The 27,521-nt window shown below is 40.1% G+C and overlaps 2 protein-coding genes across 3 annotated transcripts in view; both read left to right on the forward strand.

The window, feature by feature from the left end:
- Positions 1–27,521, forward strand: part of SH3RF3 (SH3 domain containing ring finger 3) — a 322,774-nt gene that overhangs the window by 96,569 nt on the left and 198,684 nt on the right. The window lies entirely within an intron of this gene.
- LOC146768767 (uncharacterized) overlaps positions 1–27,521 on the forward strand; it is a 127,866-nt gene that overhangs the window by 95,985 nt on the left and 4,360 nt on the right. Inside the window, exon 1 of the mRNA XM_085558364.1 lies at positions 1–27,242. This exon is cut by the window's left edge and continues 95,985 nt beyond it. The gene's annotated coding sequence lies outside the window, so the exon portion shown is untranslated. The remainder of the gene's footprint in view (positions 27,243–27,521) is intronic.

Here is a 27,521-nt window from a genome sequence, read left to right on the forward strand (position 1 = left end):
GCAACCTTTTTCATGGTTTCTTTGGAAACCACATCTCCAGCCACAGAGGCTCCAACCACATCTGAGCTCTTGAAGCCCAGACTATCATTTTGTTTAACCCTTTTATTTCTCCCTCCAGCCTTTTATTTTTCCCTCCAGCCTTGCTGGCCAGTATTTGTATAGCATGTTGCTAGGCATATGTGTAATTGTATCTTTTATGATTCTTGATATCTGAGTGCTAAAGAAGGTCTTCACTATAGTTAAGTACTGTAAATATTATTATGATCAAATAGTAATACCTGGTTCAGATCCCAGTCTTTTAGGTCCTACTTGTGTTGCTGCCCCCTTGAGCACTCCAGCCCATTTTGGTGGGATGGGTCCTGCTAGCAGAGCCAAACCTATTGCAGAAGTGTGATGGTCCAATTCAGAACTTGGAAATAAATTTGTCACACCCCCAATGAGTCCCAAAGAAATATTGCTCCTGGAAAAACTGATGGCATGCTGGCTCTGTGCATTCAGGGAGGAAACTTCAGTGGATTGTTTCTCCTGGTGCTCTTTCAGTTTGGGGAGAAAAGGACTTGAGGCAGAATTTAATGTATTTATGTGATTCCTTTTTTTGTAATGACCAAAGCTCTTCCTTCTTGCAATCCACCAAGGCAACCAGACTTATATATTGCTCTCAACACTGAGGCATTTGAAGAAAAAGTTTTCCTGACAGATCAGAAAGATAAATTACATCTGTTTACTTTCAGTATACCTTTAAGACAGAGTACCTCAAGTGCCCGAACAGGCTGTGGGAGGTCTCCTTCATTGCTTTTAATGAACATTACTTTGCCTCATTAAAATTGCTAAGCACTTTGTTCCACCTAAACTGGAATAAAATATAAGCAAAATGTGCATTTCCAAAAAGGAATTAGCACAAATTTTAAATGAAAGTTATGCAAATCTGTATTAAATTTAGATATTCTAACTTGACTGTGTAACAAAAGTCTGATGTTAGCCTAGTAGATGCCCTCTTTATAGACTTTTCTGCCCCCATACTTGCATTTAGGAATAATATTATCTCTTCTTGTTACTTATAAATCCCAAGACTTCTTTCTTACCTCCTCTCACCTGCCAGTACTCTTGTGGCTGCTCACTGATAAGAGTGGCCTTTTCTCTCCTCACTCAGTTATTCTGACCCTCATTCCAGCTCTCAGTGGCTGAAGAATGTCTCCTGGACATAATCTTTACATCCCTTCCTTAGATGACAAAGTACAATTTTTCTTTTTATGATCCCCAAAAATGTATAGAGTGATTTATGTGGTGAACTGACAAAAATTGTTTCCAATTCACCATTAGCAAGGGATTTTGCTTTCAGGTTTTTAACATGTGATCTCCACATATCAAAATGTGATTTTCAGACATTGGAAAGCTCAATAAGATGTGAAAAGAAGTCAAAGTGAAAACCCAGGAGTCTGTCATAATGACACTTAAAATCTGCCCTCATTGCAGTACTCCTCAGGAAAAGCACATTGAGATGGGAACACCACACATCCTCAACATTTGTACAGCATTACAACATTTTGTAATCTTAAGTTACCTTAGTACTACTGATGTGTTATTAATGCATTGTATCACTGGTTGTGTCTGAACAGGAACAGAAATGATACCTGTTAGAAAAATTCACAACTAAAATAGCTCTTTGAAAGGAAGCTGACCTATCTATTTTGGGAAAATACTGTAATTCAAAGGAAGCAAATATTGTCAATTTTGTTTGGTATTTGCTAGCCATTGACCTTTGTGAAGGACTAGTGCACCTAACTCTTGCTGCAGAGGCTTTGTCCATACAGTGAGGGGAGAGGAATAATCAGTTTCTGGAAGGCAGTTTGATTTCAAGAGAAACTCAATCCATCTATCATTCTTCATTCCCTAAATATGGAGTCAAAGGTGACTGTGCTTTCAGTTTGGGAGCCTCAAGTAGATTTCTGAAGTCAGGAGGGATGATTCTAAGCCCTTGTGCATAACTGTAGCTAGACCTTGTGTTTTTTCCCTTTTACCTGCTGAAGTTATGAATCCAGACATAGTTTACCATGACATATCTGTGCTAATCTGAATAAATCTTCACATAATGACCTAAATGAAGTACCATTTATTCTCCAGCAGTCCTAAATGAATAAGTTGTGGTCTCACAGGGTGATATAGTTTATAAAATGAGAATGATCACAGACTACATAAAATACAGGCAGGGATGTGGCAGTGGTTATGCAAAGAAGAGCTCACCTGGGCATGGCAGGAATTTCAGGTTGCTTCTGAGTGAAGAGGTGAAAGGATCTGTCTGGTGTTTTGCCAAAGCATTTGCATTTGTACCTTTTCCCTATTCTTTGTTCAGTTGTCTCTATTGGACAGGGCTTGCTGTTCTCTCTGTGATTGGCAAAGCAAGGTTCTTTTGAGCCTGCTGAAGACATCTGAATGTTTTTGCAGTGACAGGTTCAGTGGTTCTCTGGTGATACTCAGAGTTTAGAGTTACTTTGGACTGACTTTTCTTGATAAAAAATGAGATTTCCTATATATGAGTGCAAGCTAATAATCAGTGAAGGAGAACCTACATGACTTTACAAGCCTGGGTCCTGACAATGAACACTATTTGAAAGAAACACACTTGGGCAACCAGATGTTGAAATACCAAATGGAGAAATGTGTGAAAAGGAGAAAAGGAAAAATTAGAAATGTAAGAAATATGATGAGATGATGGAAGCAAACCAGAAGACATGCAGCCTTGCTAGAAATTTTCAGATACCCACTGAAAAAAATTACGGGAGAAACTTCCTCTTGTAGAGCAGAAGAGAGAGCCACTGGAGAGATACTTGAGGGGTTACAGCTTGTGGGATTGAGGATTTAGTCTGCTGCTACAAGGTTCTTCAATCATCCTAAAATTCAAGTAATACAGGCAGTGCTATGTTTAGGCGAATGAATAGAGAATTCAGCAAGAAATTTGTCAGCTGTCTCCCTAGCATGAAGAAAGTTGAATGAAACTGTAAAATTGGCAAGTTTCCACCAATGGTTACTAGCAACAGTGGAAATTATTTAGATAAATGTAGAATTATGCTAATTATAGAAGATTTTGGGCAAGGACATGGAGAAAAGCCAGTTTAATTTTCTTAGATATAATTTCAAATGAAGGAGGGAAAAAACATAGAAGTTAGGAGACCCGGGGTTTGGATAGATGACTGCCCTTCTGATGTGAAACTGGAAGTTAAGGTTCTGTGGAAAATTATGCATCATGTCCCACACAAGTCATAGTGTCCTATACATACAAAGTGCAAGGAAAAGGAACTAGTTAATTCATCAAAGGAGACACAAAACAAAAGAGAGAGCAGTAAAGAGTTCAAATTTAGAAATTTTTTTGCAAAACGAGTCAATGTGATATAGAATGTCAGATAAAGAGATAATCTTAGTGCTTAGAAATTGCATTCATACTTCAGATAAGCTGTAGGAATGAAACATTATCCCTGAAGAAAACATGCAATTATGGTACAAATGCCATTTCTAAAAACCGATAGGTTGGTTTCCAACACTGAAATATTAAGGTCATTGGTTTCTATCTTACGTATAAAAGACAGAGAGGGCAAGAAGGGTGGGGAGAGAGTGAATCTACAGTACAGTCTGCATAAAGCCAGTGCTGCCTGGTGTATGAATATGGATAACATTGGGATCTTAAAAGCATGTGGGTCAATATTAATCCACAGAGCCTCAGTGAACAGTGTGGTGGTGGATGCCCTCACATCTCTCACAAGGTTAACAGAAAGGGTAAAATCTGTAAGGTGCTGCTTACATTTCTGTCTGTGATGGGTGGAAGGAGGAATGGCAGGGATGAAGGGCATCACAGTGGGAGACATGCTGCATCCTGAAGACAATGCTAACACATTATTAAAGTTTGAATAAAAGATGGATGAGAATGTCCTACCTCAGGAAGCAACTGCTTTCTAAAATTTTCTTACAATGTATAAAGAAGTTTTGCCTGAGTGACTGGTGAGGACCCCATGATCACAGCCTGGTTACATTCAATATGGGCATACAAGGTGCCTGGCACTAAAGAACAAGTAATATATCTGCTTTGCTCCTCAGAAGGATCAATACACAAGCTGAGGAAAACTAGTAGTAAAATAAACTGTGGGAAAATCTTTTGCTATAAAAACACAAAGAGTTTTTAAAATGGATTTTATTGGATGAGGGGATATAGATTGTCTTACAGAGTGGGACATTTTTTGTCTAAAACCCCATTCTCTTTCAGGATTATGAAAAAGGCAGTAATTAGAAATGAAGAAGCAATATTATAGCTAAATTAAAAAAAAAACTTAGGAGATGGTAATCAATGTAAGTTAGAAGTTACAAAGTGCAGATAATTGATTGGGGAAGCTAAAGACATCAGGGAAAAATCAATGGTTAGCAGAGCTGGGGACAGTAAAGATTATTTAAGTATTTTAGAAAAAAAAGATATCCTAGCAACAGTATAAGGTGTTATTTGATGGAGATGGCAAAATTGTTAATGATGCAGAAAAGAGAGTTCATCAATAAACATTAATGTTCTGGCTATTTTCTGGAAAAAGGCAAGGTTACGTGTATGAAGCAGGTGATGATGATAAAGTACTTTGCAGCTCAGTGGTGACAAAAAAAGGACATAATACACCTTCTGGGTTAGGGCAGACTTACACAGCAATTACTATGACTTGCTGAACTGGCCCATTCATTAGGAAAGTTTCCTAATTCAAAGAAACAATGTAAATTAAGGTAGCAAACTCCCTATATGGGTGGAGTTTTAGGGTATTAACAATATTTTAGATGATGTAGGAGATAATAGTTACTAGATTGCAAGACATTTAGGAAAGAACTGACTTCCAGACTCTATACTCAGTTCTCACGCTTAGCGTGTTTGTATCTTCTTGAAGGTGTGCTTCATGCATTGCAAGGGCAGTGGGAAGTGGACATGCTGTGCCTGAGGACCAGGCTGGAGGAGCACGGCCTCTGACAGCCTTACCTTGGTTGAGTTATGTGAGTGGAGTAGAAAAGGGCTTTGCTGTGAGTGTGGGAGATGTATACATGGCCACATCAGAATAGTTAAGGGGCCAGATTATACTGAGAAGATATGTGAAGAGGACATAAAACTCTGAGATGGCATTATCAGAAGTTGTCAGTTTTTGTATTTTTCGCCCATTGGTTTTCATATGAATAATGGTTTCAACAGTGAATATAATATATTGCATAAGCTCATCAGTACTAATACTCTTGTTTTGATAACATTTAGGGAGGTGAAATAGTGGTAACAGAAATGAAAACTACTGGCAACAATCCATTTTCAGTGATAGATCTCTTAAACTTTCTCATAATCATCTGTACTTCACCAGAGAGCTCTTGATATCAGCACGGAGGAAAATTTTCTTTCCTGGTTGTGAAGGTGTTACAAAAAACTCGTCTGCCTTTGTTGTATTTCATATTAAATAATGTCAGGACAAAAATAAAAACCTGCTAACAGCTGAGGTAAATTAACAGCTATGAATATTTATAGTTTATGACCCTCCTAGGGGCTCCATGTTAGAAGAATTATTTTGTGAGAAGAAAATTGTTCCTTTGCTGGGTCTTTTCATATCCTGCAGCAAACCATGAAGAGTCAACACTGGCTTCCCAGCTCCTCCTTCTCTCGGATATGGCTTTGCAGCCACCAAGCCTTATGGCTTTCACTTCTGAACCTGTTTCCAGTGGAACCTTATTCCAGAAAGACACAGCATATTGCATGCCTGCCTTGCTGGGCTTGTGCTTTTGCTAACCCCACCCTTTGGAGCTCAAGTTGACTTGTGAATTCTTGAGTCAAGACACCATCATGATAAGATGGTCTTCTGATTTGGGGTTTTTGGTCTTCTTGTTTGGGGATATTAGTGTGCAGTTACAACATGTTCTGAAGCTCTGTAATTCAGTGACAGCTTCTAAAAATTATTATTCTTTATCCATAACTGCTGTTTATTACATATAAAGGAAGCAATTAAAGTAAAGTGGTTATTTCAGGTAGCTCTCATTAACCTTAAACTCCACATTATAACTACACATAGCTTAAATTGTTGGGGCTTTTCCCTTAACTTGGCTTCCTTTTCTGTTACATTGCACTCTTCTTTTTGTAGACATTTCTTATATAAATCCATGTTCTGCCAATACACAGAAGGATTTTCTGATCAACATTCAATTGTAATGCCATTTACATATGTACCGCTAAAGTAATTATGAAAAGGAATGCTACCTTTTATGTCTCCACAACTGAGTGTATCTTACCAGTGAATGAGTAATTTTCAATTTGTACAAATGGGTGGTCTGGAAGATTATTTCCCATATTGACATGTTATTTCAGTAATTTCCCTCCTTATGGGTTTTCTTTTTATGCATTTTCAAAACATTTTATTTCCTTTCAAAATGGGTATAGTCTTGATGAGTCTCAAGATCTCAGAAATTGATAGACTTCTCATGTGGAGCTCTCTCATTTGCACGTCATGTGGTGATAGTAATGAGAGCAGTGGTGAAATGCCAATGTGACAGCTGTGGGTGACTCTGAGGAGGCTGGACAGGCACATGCCATTCCTTTGCAGCATGTACAGCATCTGCAGAGAAAATGAGCATAGAGCTAATAATACCTGTCATCTGAAATAAGACAAGCATTACCTATCGACTGACAAATCAGAATGACTCTGCTTGTGCTCCTGCTAATTTCATGCCCATGCATTTACAGTTAGACACAAATTATAAGTCTTCTGGGTTGTTTTTTTTTCATTCTTTCATATTATATTGTGAACTCCACTAAAAGGTGATTTTATGCCTGGGATACAAACATGTGGAAAATTAACAGAGCTTGAGAAGGCACTAAAGCTCTGCCAGTGCATTAATTATCTGGCAAGTGTATCTAAAATCTGGTAAATCACCCATAACATCAGCAGACAGAAGAGAGATTCGGACTAAATTAGCAAATAACATTTTAGATGTGATTCTTACTTAGACACATAAGTAAGGAGAATAGTTTCTGCAATAATCATCGGAATTCTGCTAGCTGACAATTAGTCCCAAAAGAGATGGTTCTGATTTCTGCAGCTTATCCTCTTTGACACAGCACTCAAAATGTATGTAAAGTGCAGAACATAGAATGACTTGACTTTTCTCAGCAAACTGTACATCTGTTCAATAAAATAAACCCCTGCATTTTAATATACTTCCCTAAAAGGAAATTCAGACATCATAAAAAATTTCTAGAATATACCATGTTTAAATGACACAGAATATATGTTTACTATTAGAAGATAGCACTTAGATGAGATCTTTCCCAGTGCCTTATTTCACTTATTTTTCTTGCTTCAGCTTACAGAGAAGTCATTGTAGTGGTGTGGATGACAACACAATTTCCTGGGAGAGCACTGGCTCCAGTGCAATTCTGTGTAGAATTCTGAGTATACTCTGGGTTAAAGTAAAAACACAGAAAAATGAACCATTAGACACAAATAATCCACAATAATACTACTGAAAATAAGAGGAAAACAGAAAATGTATTTTACTTCACAGTAATGGTCTTTTTATTCAAGTTTTCCACGGACTAAGATTCTTCTCTAAGTGATGTATTAGGATGGTTTTTATTTATAGAAGAACATATTTGTTGCTCATCTTTGGCTCTAGAAAAACAATTTTCTCTATATTTCTTTTAGTAAATGGAATTGTGCCCAGACACACTCTCAGTGAGAAAGCTCTAGGTAATATATGCATTTTTTCTTACTAAAGTGTACTGCAGTCAGGCTGGATGATACTATTCTGCCTCATGCCAAGGTTTAAATCACTGGAATGTCTAAAGATAAGCCAATAGTGAAAAAAATCTCTGAAGTAATAATTTGTTAGGAAAACTGTCCTCAGGGAGACAGTGGATATCATGTCAGTGTCTGGGAATATGGCACCTCCTTGCCTGGTTCCGGATGGCCCTGGAGGTGTTTCTTTTCCCCAGGTTTGATGATGAAATGGAATGGAAGGGATGGGATGGAGGGGATTCTAACCATGAGCAGACACTCAGGTGGGTTGCCAAGAACAAGCATGGGTACCTGCCAGGCAGGTACAAGACCTTTTTTGCAGGCAGGGCAGCAGGCAGGCAGGCTTGCCCCCACAGACATCAGCAGTGGCCAGCACTCTTGGAAAAGGTGTGCTTGCAGGAAAACACAAATATCCTCTCTCCTGTTGCTTCTGCTCTACTTCTTGAAGACAGTGATAGTGAGGAGGTTCTTGCTCAGGTTTTGAGAGGGGAGGAAAGGTGGCTGTTCAGCAGGAGCATACTGTGAATATGGAGGGTGTGGGGCAGGCAAACTCTCTTATACAGACTAGCAGAGTTCATTGCACAGCCTTTAAATGCTCTGTGAAAAGCAACTAAGAAAAACAAGCAATAGCTGCAGGAACACCTGCTCCTCAGGTAGAAAACTGGAGGTGAAGCACAGAGAGATTGGAAACTGCTCCTTTTGCTGAGCTTCAACTGGGAACAAGTACTGTGTTCAAGGCTTTTGGACTTAGATATATAGAAATAAATGCAATTTTCCTTGTCTGGGTTCTTCTGGTGTGCATGATGGAGACAAGGGTGAGGAGCCATAGGAAATCAGCATTTCCATGGTGATGCTCACTTGGCCATGAAATGGGAGCTGCTTCTCTGTGGGGACTTGACGATGATGCACAGAGCTGGCAAAGGACAGTGCAGATATGGCAGTGCTTCCCAGTTAAGGGCTATGAGAGCTTTTGGTCTGTGCTGGCTGCCAGGGCCAGACTCATTTTAAAACTAGACATCTACCCTGAAATGCATTCAGCAAGCACTCCCTTATAGTCACTTGCTAGTGGTAAAACTTCCAGAGGTCTGTTCTCCTCTTGTTTGAAATGCCTCTTTCTCTCCATTGCCTAGAGTAGAAGCCCCTACACTGCCAGAGAAGCCAGATGCCTGCTTTTCAGGGTGGATGAGATACTTCTGGTCTTCAGAATCTGCATTATGCCGAAAAGTCACCTTATGTGATGATACCACAGCTGCTACAACTCTGAAGTTGGATGATTTTAAAGGCTCGTTGAATCCCATTGTCATTCATTAATTAACACGATACAAGCTGAGTTCCTGGGCTTTAGAGTAAGGGTTTCTAAGGAAGCCTTTCTAAATTGGAAGAAAACATGATCTGGGTATTTCTGTTGCTATTACATTGAGGTTTTTTACTTACCAGTAAAAAAAGTATTTGAAGTACTGAGTACGCCTTCCCTATATTAAAAACATTTTGTAGAATATTGGATGATGAATATGGAAAATGCCCACTGAGCAGAGGATGGAGAACAACAGGCATTTCGGTTTCACAGTGCTGGTGAGGAAAAAAGGATAGCTTCATGTCAGAGTGAGAGTGAATTAGATGAAAATTTCAGTGAATTGAGAGCTAATAACCACTGTACCCCACAGAATCTGAAATGCTTTGAGTTGAGTGAAACATTTTGTTTGACGTGGAATGGAAGACTTTATTTTGGTTTCAAACAAATTCAAACATTCTATGAAATAAGGAAAATTTGTATATGGAAGTAACTTCAAATGAGAAAATCAAAACCTTTCATTTTCAAAATGTCAAAATGAAGCCTTTCCATTTTTCACTGATTTCTTTTGTCTGAAGCTAACAATTCAGCAAATTTGATACGAATTCATGAAATATTTATGTGATGATGAGTCTTCATTTTATTTCAATAAATAGCTTACAGTTAAAAACTATGCACAGCTTAAGCTTTGCATTATGTTGTCCAGGCAGCCCTTTAACAGCACCAGGTTCTTCTCTCAGATGTTTTCAAACCTGAATAGGGGCTGTTACAGACACTAATAAAAATGACAAATATGTATCTTTCTTCATAAAAATATAGATTCTCTGTTAAAATGCATAGTAAGATACCTTAACTCACTCTAAAAGACTTAAATTACAAAAATGGGTGCAATAAATAATTGAAATGATGGGGCATGTCGCATAAAACTTAATCCATCTACTGATAACTGAGTATTTTTAAAATCAGCTTCTGAGAGTATTTCTTTACAGCTTTTTTTGCAGTTTCACTAGGTATGTCCTTTGATTTGGTCCTGCTTTGTTAGAGTTCTTCCACCACAGTCTCACGAAAGAGGCTGGCTAAACACTGATCACATAAATTGCAAATATATATGCAGGACTTGCCCTCAATTTGCATGATTATTGTAGCAAATATAAACCTGACATAAGGCAAAACAACAACCTATTGATAAGGCTGGTTGAGGCAGGCTTGGGTGCCTAACTCTTTTTGGACAGTGTCTTGATTTATGCTATAAATAATCAGGGTAGGATTTTATGTTGAAGCCTTTGTGTGAGAGTTAAATGAGGTGTCCTAACCCATGAACTGTCTTTGGGCTGCAGTTCAGAGGGATGGCACTGTGTTCATTGTCACAGAAAACATGAAAGGGATTCTAAGGGATAGGAAGAGTGATGCAGTACACCGCCATTGCTATTGATTTTTCCTTGGGGATCCTTCTCAGTTTTTTGTTTGTTTATTTGGTTGGTTGGTTGGTTGGTTGGTTGGTTGGTTTTTGGGGTTTTTTTGGGGGTTTTTTTTGTTTGTTTGTTTGTTTGTTTTCTGATAGGCTTCAACTTTTTTGTGAAACATTTTCAGAAAATGATTGGGAGAACATACACACATGCTATATTTATAAGTAGCAAAGAACATTTTCAGGAGGGGGAGAAGAGGCACTGTTAACATAATACATGCTGGTTTTGTTTGTACATGCATAGTCAGAAAGAGGAAATGTTATTTGTTCATAGTGTAGGTGGAGTACTAATGTGGAAACTTTATGTTGTGGTTGGAGGGCAGATTTAATACCTAATGCAATTAAATAAATAGAATCTATAGAAAGTGTAAAGTAGTATTACAGTAATTCGAGCACCTTTTCTCTTTGCTAAAATGGTTACATGAGAAGAGTCTGTGCCAAATCTAACATTTTTTTCATGTGTGTAATCCTACTTGGTTTTGGGGATAGTTTGAAGGAGTCCCTTTGTATATGTCTGCCATATCATTCTGAGTACTGGGGAGAAAAACTCAGTATGAAGCATGTGCTTCTGTGGTTTCTCATAAATTGCACTGCAGCCATGGCTTTTGTCTTTTTGTTTTCCCTTCTGGCTTCTCTAATACCCTGGGAATTTTGGCTTTGCAGTATTAAAAATGAGTACAATATAGAAAGCAGCTAAAAGTCTCAATGCATATTGTTCTTGGACTTTACAAGTGGTATCAAAATGCAGTCAGAATTCACTCCTCTCAAAATTGGAACAAGAAAAAAGCAAAGTACACAAGTAACTCCTCTCCACTGATGGACAAGGTCTGAGCTGGGGGGAGGGATGGTAAAGCATGGAAAGTAGATAGATGGAGCAAAACCTTCTGGACTTGGCATGTCTCTTGGTCCTCCTGTGGACTGATGAGGTCTCTCAAATATGGATGCAAATTTCCCATGTCACACCTTACTACCGAGTGCAAATTGAGTCTTATGTGAGGGTGGCTAAAATAATCAGTTAGTAGATTTATTAAAGAGTCTTTGGGTTCCATATCACATTTGGGGAAGATAGGCGTACAAATGTTTTTTTTGCAATTAAACCACATGCAGCTGAAAGTCTTCAAAGTTTCATTTTGGTGGCTTGCTTTTTTCTTTTTCTTTTTCCCTTAGAAATGTAAAGCTATAATCAGCTAGAGTAGTAGGTCACAGAGTTTCATTTTCATGGAGGAGGAGAAGATAAAGACATTTTTATTCACAGAGAATGTTATCATGCAGCATGAATGGAGACTTGGAGCTCATTTAGCCTTTCTCTGCAGCCTCTCAGAGCTGTGCTTTACAGAAGAACACGTTAGAATTTATGAAAGTTTCATTACTAGATTTGTCAAGCAACATTTGTCTGTTGTGAAAAAGACAAACCCACTTAAATTCTGGAGATCAAAAGTCATGTCTCCTTACTCTTAGGTGACAGACCTTTGTGTCTGCAGCCTGCCAGAGGTAACAGACTCAGGCCTCACTTCTGAAATTAGGTGTGGATTTCCTGCTGGCAGTAGGAAAACAGGGCTGAGGTCTGCTACACAGGGATGTGTTGCCTGATGCATATTCCCTGTGTGGAGCTGCCTACCATAGAGTGCAGAGCCCGGAGTTTTAGCTTTTCTTGCCTTTCTTTCACACTATCAGAGACATTGCCTGCTGCCACAGTGTAAGAAGTGCACCAACTTGAGGTCTCAGCCCTGTGGCAGATGTTTCTTGCTCCCCTGGCTTTGGAGATGCCACTAACTAAACCTAGAGTATCAATTCTCAGCTGGCAGCCTGACAAGAAGTTTTGTGGTGTAACTCAGAAGGCCTCGTACAGCAAAAGTATCCAAGGCTTAGCCCCAATGCCCAAATCCTAGCTCTCAAAGCCAAAGGCAAAATGTACCCAAATGTCAGCGGGTACATTAAGATGCCCCAGAGGATTGGAGGAACTCCAGTGGCTGGTGAAATAGGTTCTGAAGGAAACCTGGTGAAGGAAAAAACTCACCAATTTTTACCTTGCTTAGAAAATAATATATGTCAAAAATAAGATAAAATCATGCCTTTGCTCAGCAGCTGACATTTTCAAATGAGGTCTTTCATTCTCTTGGGGAAAGAAAGAAAGGTTTGCAAGAGGACTTATGGAGAAATCTGCCTCTAAGTGATGACTGTGGTAGAGTGCTGAGGCAGCTTGAACTCCTGAAGAAATTCAGGGGGCTGCACTCAGTGCAGGGGATATGAACACTACTTCCAGTAATTCAGCTCCTGTTGTGTCTCCTCTGGAAGTGATACTACAAGAGGGGATCAAAGCAGGAATATAGGACACACTGAAAGACTGAGGAACATGAAAGAGGCACACATTTTCCCCAGTTCCCCAGATGTCTGGTTCCACAGGTTTGAAAAATTCTACCATGGTCCCCATATAATTATGCCTCTACTCTCTATGAGATATACGATGTGGGATCCACAAAGTATTTGAGAACCTCACACTAGAGACCATTCTGTAGGCACAAAGGATTAGGCCTACATTAGATTTCTGCACCATTTGGAAGATGGCATTTGAGCTAAATGTATTGCATTTAGGTCTCTGTTGAGACTGCAGGGTGTTCTTTCCCTGTGATGCGATGATGTCTGCAGTGGCTACACTCTGCAGCTCTGCAGCCTGAGCCCACCAGCAAAACTGGGTCCCAGGATGGCTGCACACCAGTGAATCCTGTGTACATCCTCCTAACATGATCACTGGGTTTGTATGCTCAAGCCACCATTTAAATTTAAATGTGTCTATCAGGAAAACTCTAGGATTGTAGGATACAAGGGCAAGCTTTATTTAAAAATATGTAGGTTGGCTGTGGTTAGATCATTGGGGAAGCCTGTGGCTTGTCCACATTTAATGTTAAGTCAGGCTTAAAATCACATTAGTTAAAACAAGTTAGCTAACACATTTGCACATGGAAACATTTTTCCTATTCTGTTGTGTCTAGAGGAAACATTTTCTTGTCTGCAGTAGTGAATAATGCTTTCCGTTTATTTGCTTATGATACTTATTCTTACAATAAGAATAAGCACCTGATAACTGGGTTATCACATCCCTGTAAGGCATTTACAGTCAGACATCCCTGTGATGATCAGGTTAATCACTGCAACAGAACAAAACTGAGGAGAAAAAGGGCTATGTTTTCAGTCCACCTAAACTCTTGAATGGACTGATTGCACTTGTGTCCCCATATGGGACATTCACTTAAGGGCTGGACTCGATGATCCTTGTGGGTCCCTTACGGCTCAGAATATTCTCTGTGTGTGTGTGTGTGTGTGTGTGTGTGTCTGTGTGTGTGTGTGTGTGTGTGTGTGAAAGAGACAAGGCTGGAGGAAAGAAAGAGGGTCCATCAGGAAGGTGGGGACCATCTCCTTTGGCAGCAGCACAAACATAGATGGCTTTTGGCGAGCATGAACCTGGCCAGGTGCACCAGGTCTGCCCAGCTGGCACCAGTCTCCTGGGCCTGGTCCTCTGCTCAGCCTGGGGGACCGTTCCCAGGAGGGAGCTGCTGTGCAAAAGCATGGCTGCAATCCTTCTTTGTGCTTTGAGATGGCTGTTTTCAGGTTCGGTCTCTTGGGTGGTCAGTGCAGCTTGGCAGCACTGCAAAACCTGGAGGGGCAGCAATTGGCAGTGCAAGGGGGCAGTGGTGGCTGTGGGTCAGGAGAGTGAGGTTGTGGGTCAGCAGAGTGAGCTTCTGCAGCCAGCACTGTCCCAAAGGTAGTGTGTTCTCCAGTGGCTCCTACCCCTTCTTTGTCTCACTGTATAATAAACAGCACAGACATTAGGGAAGTTACGTTGCCTAAGTCAAGAAATTACTAGGGTTTTGTAATCAATTAAGCAAAGCATGTGTTAAACTACTTATCTGGGGGATTGAATTGCTTTTCTTAGCCTTTCTTTTTTAAAAGACTTGATATATAAAGAAAAAGAAATGGCCTAGCAATATAAAGCAAAGAGGTATTGGGAAGCTGGAAGCCAATAAGCATATATAAGAACTCACACCAGTTTTAATTACCTCTATACCATACTGATGAGAAATTTGGAAAAGATTTCAAATTTTACCATAAAGTCCTATCTATGTCTTAATGCATTGGCTGCCCAGACAGGGGCACCATTTTCTCTAATCTGATTTACACAGACAATGTTTATATGAGTATCCTCAGGTGGTACACTGAAAATCTTACTTCCCAGAGAGTGGTGGGATCTTTTCTTGCTATAATCTTACTTGTACCATTGCTTGTCTGGTTTTTGTTCTCAGGAATATACTCCATGTGTTTTTTATGTCTTTGTTTTCCCCTTCCCAACTGTTTGATTTGTGTGTTGATAGTAAATTATTCTTATTTTTAGGTTACATGGTTTATCAAGTGGGGAAACTCTGTTGTTTCAGGAGGCTAAGATGACATTAAAAAACAAATACTGGAAATAAAAATGCATGTCATACCAACTTACATATACAACATTCAAAGCTAGAAAACTAAGCCAGTACATGCGCAGAGTCAACATCTGGGTCAGCTGTTTCAGGGCTGATGTCTGCTGGAGAAAAACTGGGTTATTATTGAGACAGGCATTGTCTAACCACTGCCTCTGCCTCTCCAGCCAAGATGTCATGAGAATTTAGCAAGGGACTAAAAAATATCCAGGCTCCTCTTTAAGCAGGCAAGTAGAACAGGGCTATGGTGGTGCTGGTACTGGAGGGCAGGAGGGAGGCTCTGTGACTGACATGCATGGAGTCCCTGGATCCTGCAAGTTTTTTTGTGTGTGGCACTTCTGGGCACTCGGCAGGGTGCCAATAACCGGCTCTTCTGTTATATTTAAATGTAAGTTAAGCTGTGCTGCCCCTGAAGATACCCTCTTAACTTCAGGCATAAATTGTAAGGTTGGAAGATACTGTGGTGACTGCTTCCCCTTTTAAATGAGGCTGCTTATAAACCATTCATAAAATTTTTGGTATTTGTTAAAAGTAGTTTGCAGCATCTCCATAGCTCAGGGCAGTTGTGTTTCCATCTGTTCTTCCTGCTGTAAGTTGTCAGTTCTGGACTTGGCACTGTGGAGGAAAACTGGCATATGACAAAGAGAAAGCAGGACCCACGTTGATTGACAGAATATTTTCTCAGTGGGGAAGTGCAGTGAACTCAGGCATAAAAAGGGGTAATCCAAAAGATATTTATCTCTAGGGATCTAAATTATATTAGAAAGTATACAAACAAAGATCTCGTTTCTCTCTAGATGCTGTGGGCTCTACACATTCTTGTGTTATCTATCCTTTAAGATAGATCATTGCTAAAGGAATGAATAAAAGTCTTTGTTGATAAATTTCCTGGGAATTCATTATAATTCTGTTTTGAGCCGTTGTGTGCATTCCTGGAAGTATCATGTGTCACGTTACCCTTATGTGCAGTTGTGAAAATGTGGAATTTAAACGCAGTTTGTCCAAGAATATTTGGACTGTTGTAAATGTACCATTGAACCAGTATGTGCTGGAAGGTGTGCAGTCCTTGCTCAAGAGGTTTTGTTTTTTTTCTTCTGGTCCTTAGCTTAGGTAAACACTATATAAGGTAGGTAAATAGGTAGAGAAACCTTTGGGATGAAGAAGCAGATGGTCCAAAGCTATAAGGAAGTTTAATGGCTAAGTGCCTTACTGGCCTTCTGGAAGCTGTAGTGCCTGTACGTGGCAAAACAGATGGTGGCACTCTACAAGTGACTGGCACTTCTGCATGCAAAGCTTGGGATATGGCATTTTTTCCTCTCAACTTTGTCTTTGGATACATTGATGAACTTGCCATGGACTTACCAAGGGCATAAAGAAAATAATTCTGACTGGCAAATGGTGGTGTTATTGTTTATGTCAATGCCATCCTGGCTCATGGAAAGCTCGTTGAATTGTTGTTAAATTGCATTATAGCAAAATAACTTTCATAAAGTTTTGGGGGATTTTCTGAACCATCGTAAAAAGTGGAAATGTGAAAACTAAAATTATTGAGTACATTTAATATCACTGAGACAACATACCCAGCGAGTGAACTGACACACATGGCACACTGCTCTTGTCTTGTCTTCATAGACTGAGAAAAGAACCTCTTAGAAACAATCATTGTCTCTCCCCTTGCCCCCATCCTCAGTGTTGGTGTCTGCTGGAGTATTCATTGCTGTCACTGCAAGCACACTGTGAGCTCAGCACCCCCAGTCCCGCTCAGCACTGAACTGGTGTAGCTTCTGAGGCATTTGGAGAGTGGACACAATCAGCCTCTGTCCCACATGATAAACAAAAGGGGCCAAATTGGCAGGATGAATAGAAAGTTATGATGTCCAGGCTTGTCCTAGCCTTATCCTTTTTTGTGGTCATCTGCCTCTGGTCACTCTTCAGGGGTTTTTGAAAAGGTTTCTGAGATTTTATTTGGTGTTTTTGTTGACTGACAGACCTTTATTTACCTCTTCTGGAGATCTTACACTGAATGTTCATTCCTTGCCCTCTATCATATGGTTCTATGTTTGGTCATGTTGTCCTGGCTGACAGGTTTCCCCATGTCAAGAAGACAGCAAACTTGGTGTTCCATTTTCTGTCCATCACCCTTCTCCTGAATCTCCTGGTGCTCGGGAGCTGTCTTCACCTGCTCCTTAGAAGGACACAGGGCTCTGCAGCACCATTGGCATGGAGGGCTATCACCTGAGATTGCCTCTCTCCCTCCAGCTGGACCTTTTGCTCTGCTGACACCAGACTGGCTTTGCTGCTCACTTTTGGGTTGTGGTTACATGACACAGCTGAGCCAGTGCACTCCTCTGGAACACTCACCCAAAGCACAGCCAGTAGTTCCCCAGTGGGATTCAAGCTTCCAGCCCCACACATACCCAGGATGGGTACAGAGGAGGCAAGGGTTAAAGGAGAGGCAGAGCAGCTGAGGAGGAAGGGCACTGTGCCTGACCACAACAGTGAGACATAGCGTGACCAGCAGGTTGAGAGGGGTGATTCTCCCTCTCTACTCCACTCCGTGAGACTACACCTGAATGCTGCATGCAGCTCTGGGAGCCCTGACATAAGGAAGTGGACATGGAACTGTTGAAGTGAGTCCAGAGGAGAGCCATGAAGGTGATCAGGAGGGTGGAACACCTCTCCTATCAGGACAGGTTGAGAGAGTTGTGGGTGTTCAGACTGGAGAAGGCTCCAGGGAGACCTTAGAGCAACTTCTGTACCTGAAGGGAGCCCACGGGAAAGCTTGGGCTTTTAGGGGATTTTTCCAAGGGCATGTAGTGACATGACAAGGGACTAATGGCTTTAAACTGAAAGAGGGCAGGTTTAGATTAGATACTAGGAAGAAATTCTTTACTGTGAGGGTGGTGAGGCACTGGAGGAGGGTGCCCAGAGAAGCTGTGGATGCCTCACCCCTGGAAGTGTTCAAGGCCAGACTGGATGGGGCTCAGAGCAACCTGGTCTAGTGGATGGTGGTTTTTTTAAAGGTCCAGGAATTAATTTCAGGGACTGGAAATATCCATATTAATAAATAAAGCACTGGCTTGAATTTGTGCCCAAATTTAATCAGAACCAAATCCATGTTTCTAAGATGAAATACCTTTACAGCAGAGGAGGAAATACCATAATGTCCCACTATTCACTGACTCATGACATTCTAGCTCAGCTTTGTATACTGAAAAAATTCAAAGTGTTTGACACAGACTTAAATAAACATTTACCCTTTTGTTGCTCCATCCAAGTAGAGCCCAAGGCAGTACTTGAGACTTATCCATTCATAACTGTGAGAGGAATATGGGACCTTCCTTCAGTCATTCCGGTTTGATCAGCTATAGTTTGTAGTGCTAGGAATAAAAAAAAAGTTTTGTTTTGTTTTTTTTTTTAACTTGTTTTCAGGTTTTTACCTCCCAAAATGTTTCTATTATTCTGGCTTTTTTTTCCCCCTCCGTTTTCAGTGTTTTTAAGCTTTGTGATGTGAAAACCAAACTAATGTCTCAGCTAGACATGAACTCATTCATGAGCTTTTCTGTCACAACCCAAAGTGCAGCTTGGTCTTGATGATTTCAAATTCCTGAAGTATGAGAAATTCAGATTGAGCTATGTGCTTGCATATATGCAAGTCTTATTTTGCCAAGAGGAAAGGAGATTTCCCTCAGCAATGTATAGCTGAATATCTGAGTTTCTCAGGCTAAACCTCTGTAACTTCTAAGTTAGAAACTTTGGCAACTCAGAGGAGTTAGAGAGTGCAAGGCATACAGTGTGCTCCAGGGGGAAAAAAACATTATTTTATCATGAGCTTTTGCTGCACTCTTAGAGAACAAAGCTGGGGAAAGAAAGAGGCTTGTTTATGGTTGCACTGAGTAACACAGTTATCAGGGAACACTGTATTATCTCCACAGAAAGTATTGCTGCGGATATTTAGGTTCCCTCATAATGTTTGTTGATGCTTTCAGACTTTAATAAAGTTGTGATTCATTTCTGGAAAGGGATCTCCAAGGTTTCAGATGTTCTAATTTCTTTATCTAATGTTTAAAGTCATTTCCCCCATTGATTTTGAGAGTAGATTTTACTTTCTTAAAATACCTTCCTGTATGCATATTTGTGCAGAGAGTGTTCTATCAATTTTTAATCTGAAAAGATCAGATCCCTATGCTTGGCAAATTTTTAGAGTTCTTTACTTCTGATAAGAAGTTTGAAAATATAAAGGACTGAAGTAAACTTCAATTAACTTCATCAGAAGCCCCACTAGAAGCATAGTCTGTCTGTGAACCTTAGAACACAGAAAGATTAGAGAAAATGAGATGCTGGAATATAGATTTACCTTGCATTACAAAAAAAAAAAAAAAAAAAAAAAAAAGGTGTTTTAAACATAAATCAACATACTAATATCTTTAAATTGAGCAATTAAAATCCAGTTCACATAACTCCTGCAATTGCCTGTGCATCAGTATTAGAAGCAGAACAGAAAATACTTTCTTTTTATTTTTAAGAAATCTTTAAAAGGCCTTTAACATTATATTATGAAGCATTGGCAGATAAAATCCCATAACTTAAACACTGAGACATTAAATTAAGTTTTTAATAGTGATTTTTTCAGAAATCAGATGGTATTTAGAATCCTGCAAAACAGAAAAAAATTACATTTTTGCATGGAAAAGGAAGATGCAGATGCCTTATATTTGGGTTTGTTTGTTTGTTTTTTTTTTTTGGCACAGTGAACTAGATGAGTTCAATTTTTGGCTCGCGAAGTCATCTCTTCCCACTGTTGTTTCATTTCAGTTTTAATTGTGGAAAAGACATACTAAATTTGTAGTCTTCTACTCATTATATTTGCTTCTCAGGTTATGCTTTCCTACTAACCCTAAGTGCCCCCATATTCCTTTTCAAGTTGGATTAATTTTTCCCTCAGTGCACCATTGAGAGAGGTGCTGTCTCAGCTAATAAGCAAATTTCTCCATGAGCAGCCAAAGTAACAATGCCTGCTTTCCAATGGATGTCTGCCTCTTGGTTGATTGACTTTTAACTGAATTAAGCTGCAGCTGCAATGTGTGTACATCCCTTGGTTGGCTCTCCAGCCAAAGTTGTTTCCCCATGAGGTTGCTCTGTTGTTTAGAAATAGATGGTCCAGCTGTAGCTTTTCCACTGTGCAGGAACCCAGACTGATTTCTCTCTCTAGCTCTCCTGGCTGGTGTGGATTCACCACCATCTCCTCTGCATGGCCATCGTGCTACCTTGGAACTCTGCTGCCTCAGAGGTGGCTGGAAGTGCCCAGCAGGCTCCAAGTCCCTAGGGCAGCTGGAGAAGCAGGCAATTTTTAGCATCACATAATCTTAGAAAACCAGGCTAAAACCTGAAAAAAGCACCAACCAAATTGGGTTGGGGAAATATTTGGAATAGTTCCTGTTGGAATTTTCTTCCTGAGAGTGGGTGCTTTATGGGACTTAAGCACTGTTTGCCAACCCAGCAGAGAAGCCAATGAGCCTGACAGCAGGAACAGGAAGACATCCTTGTCTGCTCAACTCAAGGCAAGTTTACACCCCAACTAGGACTGTGCCTTAAGCATCAGCATGGCTGCTTTCAGCCATTAGTCCTGAAGGTGTTTTTTTATGAAGTACTAAATGTACTCACCAGAGCAGAAACGGTATTTATCCTGCCAGTAGCAGAGCTGGGAAGGGAGCAATGTGGATTCCTGCTCCAGTGAGCATGTGCTTTATAGAAAAGTGGAACTCTTCCAGTGCATAAGCAAATAAATAAATAGCATCCACCTCCTGTGTGCTCACAACTATCCAGAGATAGGGGAGATGTGAACTTGGATTATCTGATTTTCAAACACATGTTCTGCTCCGGAGCAATTTAACCCTCTGTCTCTTTTCATTCTGGAAGTGATGCCCTATTTCCCCCTGAATATGGCCTTTTGCTTAAGTGTGACACAAATAAGATTACAAACTACGTATTTGATCCTAAAAATGGTACACATACTTGCTGGAATTTCTCCACACATATATATATATATATATACGCATATATATACACATATAGAAGCAAGACAAAAAGCCTCCTTGATTTTGGTGGATTTCTTCATTTTAAAATCCTTTTGAACCAAGTTCTTACATAGTTATTATATACCATTTCAGGACATATTTTCCCCTGCTGTTTTGAGAAGAAAGACATTTTTAAATGTTAGCATTAATGGCATTCAAGTTTCATAATGGTGCATACAATGTTAATACATTGCTGAACACACGCTGGATTTCAGAAGTGATTTGCACAAGACTAAAGTGGAAAAAAAATTGAATGTAGTGGTGAAGCCAATATGTAGCTATTAGGCATAGAATCACAGAATTAAACAATGGTTTGAGTTGGAAGGGACTTTAAAGACCACCTAATTCCAACTCCACTGCCATGGCAGAGATATTTCCCCCCAGCTGGGTTGCTCAGAGCCTCATTCATCCTGGCCTTGAACCCTGAGAGGGTTGGGGCATCCACAGATTCTCTGGGCAACCTGCTCCAGTACCTCACCTACCTCACAGTAAATATTTTCTTCTTGCTGTCTATTTGAAACCTACCCTGTTTCAGTTCAAAGTCATTAGTCCCTTGTCCCGTCATGCCTCGGTGAGAAGTTCCTCTCTAGATTTCCTGTAGCTCCCTTGTAGGTATGGAAGGTGTTATAAGGTGCCTATGGAGCCTTTTTTCTCCCAGCAGAAAAACACCAGTCCTTTCAGCCTGTCTTCAACAGGATGTTACCAGTTGTGGTCCTGCCCTTTTTGTGACAACTCCTAACAACGCAGTTAATTTTCAGCTCACTTGTTCGAGCAACTGCTGAGTTTAGAAAGGTGGCTGTTTTAAATGCATACTGCTCTGGCAGAACTTCTCCTAACCCATAAACTGGAATAATGCCTTTGACATCAGCAAGCTTCTTTAGATTTAGAAGCAGACAACCAAGATAAAAGTCTGGCCCAAATACTCAGTCCCCCAGGACTTTCCAAACCAGATAGTAACCGTGCAGTGAACTACTTTAGGAAGAGGGAAACATTGAGCACCGTTTAAGTTTTGAGCTAAGGAGTGTATGAGCACTGTGTATCTTCTTTTAGGACTCATTTTTACCTATTTTGGTCCACTACTATTTTATTTACTGTTTTTACATGCTCAGATATTAGTGAATGAGACTGCTAGGGAAATTGTTTAAATTGTGGTTTACTTACCAAAGGCTGTAGGAGAAAATTATACTTTGTGAATGCCATAAATTCAGATTTTTTTTTTTAGACTGCCATGATAAAATTGCTGTTAGTAGGTCTGCTAGCTCTTTTAATTATATATTTTAAAGAAAGCATTTTAAATGACCAGTATCTCATAATTTCTTCCTCTAGTGTATAATTTGAATAATATAAAGGAATTAAATTCCTCTGAGGTTACAGGCAGACAAGGATTTGAAATATTGCCTGGAGGAGATAGGTTGGGCTTTCCTGTTAATGGGACTCATTTTTATGCAGGGAATTGCCACATTCAAATAGACACCCTTTCATTTTAATGTTCCTTTTTGTTCTTCAGTCTCTGAGTGACAACATCCTAAAAGATCAATGTGTGACAGATGATTAAGAAGGACAAATATTCCAGACAGCATCCTGAATTACCTTCTGAGCAGCACCGAAGGTTGCTTGAGCCCTCTCTGTGGCTACAGAGAATTCAATAAGCTGTAATTGAAACAAATATGTGAAAAAGAAAAAATATGCTTTGTTGATTATATTTACTTAGAGCTGGATCCAAAACCTGGTTTCATTTGGGCATTTCTGGATGTATGTGCTCACCTGATGGTGGCTTAGTAGAGGCATTTCCTTTTGCTGTCAGGAATCAGCAGGCACATGCAGGCAGAGTGGGTGGCAGCAGAGGGGATGCACCAAGACACATTGATCTAATGTGTTTCATTATCTAGATCACATTTTGAAAGTCCATTACAAAGTAATTCTGTATGGTCTGTGCATGGTGTATAACAAAAAATGGCTACTAGTGGGATTCATTAAGGAGCAGCTAAATTTCTTCCTTTGTGAAAACAGTTAAGAAAATTTTAAATGAAATATTTCCCCTAAAAATCTGGAAGACATCTGCAGAGATAAGGAAGAGAAGATATGTGCAAGATGGCACTGTGTTATTTACATCTATTTAGTGTCTGTTTTTATATCATTTTTTCCCTGCTCAAAAAATGATTGTCCCCCATGAATTTCAGTGGGATCATTCCTGGAGCAAAGTATTATGGTGACTGACATCTAGCAGAATTCAACCATCCCAGCATGAAGTTTTATCAGGCCTGTTATATCTATTAATCTTTTTTTCCTATTACAGAAGGCATCCGGAAGTTGACTTGTGGTGCAGGGATGGGGGCACCTTGGCCTGTTTTGACCACTGAGAAAAACCGTCCTTGGGCACAAACTCACAGAAGGCAAGAACAGTAGTTCTTCAGACAGTGAAAGCCTTGTGCCACCATCACTGCTGGTTTCTGAAAGCTGGTAGAGCTTTGTTTCAATTATTAGGTCTGCAATGTCTGTGTTATGTGAAAGAAAGGACAAACTTGATTTGGGAGTCAAGCTTGGTATTGCTGCCTGTTCCTCTGTGTTGTACATTTATACAATCCCCTGGGATTTCCCAAGTGATGCTTTGCAGGCCACAGGGATGGAGTAAATGGCCCAGGAAGTACATTCAGGAGGCACAGCATGCCCTGGTAGTGATTTTTACCTGTAGGAGAACAATTGTGTTTGGATGGGGCAACACTGATGCTTTACAGGCTTTTACCCTGACTTTGATGGGAAAATGCTTTAACGTGGAGACATAACTGTAATTTTATCTGAGCACTTAAATTAAAAAGGCACATATACCCTGAAGCCTTTTGCAAATATTTGAGGCACCTGGGATATAATCTGAAAATTCCCCCATCAAAAGTGGCACTTAGGCAATTGAAGTGCAGAAGTGACCTTTGCAATAACTCAGCAAACGAGACAAATAGAAAGCTAGAACTCCTGTCTTGCTGGCAACTCACCTCTCTCTTCACAAATAAACTATTCATAAAATGCTGCTGGGAGGGTAGATTGTGTGGCACATATTTCATTTCCTCTGTCTTCAGTATATCTTACCAGATGCCCTGTAGTTTCAAATAGATTATTTTTTTTCAGATTAAGCACTTCCTAAAAGTAATGGTCCTTGATATCAAAACTGGAGAATGATTTGCTGCTTGATTAGGGACCAAGTCCATGAAAATAACCTTTTGGATAGATGTACTGTATTACAGTGAGTGATCCTTCCCTGCCTGGTCTTTGTATGATTTGATTTGGCAAATAACACTGATTGTGGGTGGACTATGACAGTCCAACAAGTGGCACATCCACTAGAATAAATCATAGCCCAGAAGCATAAGTTTAGCTAAAACACCCAGTTGACTAGTTCTGATATTGTCTTTCTTACATTTCTTTACATTAATTGCCTTGCCCACAAAATCGTTTTATTTTGTAATGGGTTTTAAGTAGGAAATGTTGATGTAGTTCTTCTTGGGTTATGTAAGTCCTTGCTTTCAGTCTTAGTAGATTTCTGGTCTCTTCCAGATTTCAGTATATTGCTGTTCGTTGGTGGCATTCAAATTAAATGGGGCGTTTGGCCCTTGAGAATTCAAAATATGGGCAATTTAAGTAAATCACTTTATTAAACTCTGACTCACTTTGAACTTAAGATGCGTGCACTTCAAAGGGTCAGGCTGGATGAACAACTAGTAGTCCAGCAACCTACGCAATATTCTTTAAGCTGCCAAAGGCAGCTGGAAATATTGAGATCAAGCTTTCTTTTATGCAATTTCCATATTTTCCTTTTTTTACCTTACCTTGCAGTAAGCTAGAGAAATTTATGTACTGGGGGAAAAGAGAATGAAATATTTCTTTCAATATTTCTGAAACTCAGCATTAGTTCAGATCTGCCTTGAATCTAGCAGTGTCTGAAGGAATCTTTATTTTTCCTAACCTTTCTGTAGCATCCTTATTTAGATCTTTCAGGTTTCTGGATCTCAATAAATCCAAGGGAAATTGCTGAAAGGCATGGCTGCAGGACTTGCAAACACCAATTCAAGCCAATTTTCTTAATATCTCCAGGCTTCTCCCAGCAGACCCAGAACATGGTGATGGCCAGTTGTGAGAACCCCGGCCTTGCTCTGGGGTCTCATGTGGTGGTGAAATTCCTCCTCCAACCTGTGCTTCCAAAGAAAAACTCCGCAGGCTTTAGCTGTTCGGTCTCAAGGCAGTTTATTGCTAGTTATCTAACAGATTATGTTCTTGGACTGCGGCTATTTGATCAGCAGCCTGGGTAGAGGCACACACACACCCTGACACCCTCTCTGTCTGCTGTCTTCTTCTTCTCTCCCCCCGCCCAGGGCTGCTGCTATCTTTTATAAGATATATTACATATAACTTGTTTACAATTATTCCCCAAAACCTACTACCTAAGTTGCCAAGTGTTTTTCTACTCTAAACCAATCTGTGAGTGCCAACATCACCAAGAACATGGAGGTAAGGAAAAAGAAGGAGGAAGAACAGGATCAGCCCACTTTCCTCCATCTTAGAACTTCTGACCCCCATGTACAAAGTGAAAACCCCCCTGTACATGTGCTAAAACCCCCCTGTACAATACTCAAAAAAATTCCCCTCTACTTTGTAACTACTTTTACTATACTATCTAACCTTTTGTGATTGCTTGTTCCACCTCCAAAGTTGGTAATTTATTCCATGGCTCAAACTCAAAATCACAGCTGTTTTTCAGCTGTCTGCCAGGGTCTAGAATGCCTCTGACCAAGGCCTGGAACCTCTAAAAATGTCTGAGAGACATTTTGAGTTCTCACAGCCAGTCATTAGATGCTGACTGAAATAGATAAGTCTCTGGTGGGGGAAAACCCCAAATCTGCTTTGGTTGATAAGTCTTGAGATGGAACACTTTCCTTTGGGGGATGAAAAGGATTTAATCTTTTACAGCCTGGAGCAATCTGGCACAAATCCATTCCACAATTCCCATACGCCAAGCACATCTTCTTTTCTCTTCACCCCAACCAAAGAGTTTTGCTCAGCTCCATTAAACAATTCATTATAAATTGCCATATTGACACACTTCTCATTTATCTCAGCTGGAGTTTTTTATTTTTGGAAGAACTCAGTTCTTCTCAAAAGTATTGGTCACCCGGATTGAGTGATTCTTTGGGCACTGTCTGGTGAGCAGGATAGTAAGTTAATTTTCATGCTGTCGACTCACAATGTTTGATAACCTAACCTGTGACAATTTCAGAGGCCTAATAAATGGTGTTTCCGTTTTATTTACTGATATTTCACTCAAATATGAATGGAATCTGACCATGGAAATATTAAATTAGCTCTATCATGCCCTTCTCTGTCAGAGGAGGTGAATTATGAACAATAAATAAGTGCTGAATGAAATGCTCTCAGAGCACTTTGCACTATTCCTATGGTTCATTAGAAATGAAGCAATTCCACTTCACCTGTCCTGTCCAGGTTCTCCAGGTCCCTGAGACCTTATTAAGGGAAAATTGGTCTTGGGTATCTCAAATGAATGACACATAAAACAGAAGGTTTTTTAAAAACATGCATTTTTAAAGATCAAGTTCCCTCTCCTAGTTCCTTAGGACAAAAGAGACAGATAAATGTTTGTTATATAAAAGATACAGATAAATTCAAAACATAATATTGGCAAAACTGGAAGATGTAGATCTACATGAACTGGAGCAGTCTTTTTGGGTGAGAAACTGGACAGGAGGAGGAAAGGCTGATAAAATAGCACTGCTTTGAGTGGATTGCAGTTAATAGGAGAATGGAATTTAAGCAGCTGAAGGATAAACAAGCCAGAGGGTTGTGTATTCATTCATTCATTCACTCTGGAGTTTGGGGCATAGAGGCTATTATGCTGGAGGCTATATATGCAGCTTTTATGCTGGAGATGAGGAAGCGCATGGGAGGAAGATGTCTGGTCTGAACAGAATTTACTGCAGTGCTTCTGTTGCCTAGGCAGGAGCTGCTTCAGGAACTGCTGTCCTCCCCATCTTGCAATAGCTCTGCCTCCCACTGCAGGAAAAATCGGCTTGGGGCTTCCCCTAAAGTGACCAAATCTCCATGGCTCTCCAACAAGGATCAGGCTCCTCATCTCTGTTTGTCAAAGGCAGTCAGGTGAGTGAGTCAGATGAGTCAGTCCTCTGGCTCTTCTCTACATTGTTCTGCATCAGGGCAGAATAAATGGTGAAAGGAAAATGGTGGGAGGAAAGCATGATGAACTGCTGCTCATGTTACAAGGGCTGTGGGGGTGGCAGAGTGAGTGCTGGTGGGGGAAATGCTGGACTTCATATGGGGCAAACCCAGCTGACTCCAGAAGGTCTCTCATCAATGGGACACTGCTTCTGCTTGGGCTGGAGGCTCACACACTCCTCGTTCACACTGTTCTAAATCTAC

This window comes from Lonchura striata, chromosome 1 (genome assembly GCF_050655825.1).
Source record: "Lonchura striata isolate lonStrDom1 chromosome 1, ASM5065582v1, whole genome shotgun sequence".
NCBI lineage: Eukaryota > Metazoa > Chordata > Aves > Passeriformes > Estrildidae > Lonchura > Lonchura striata.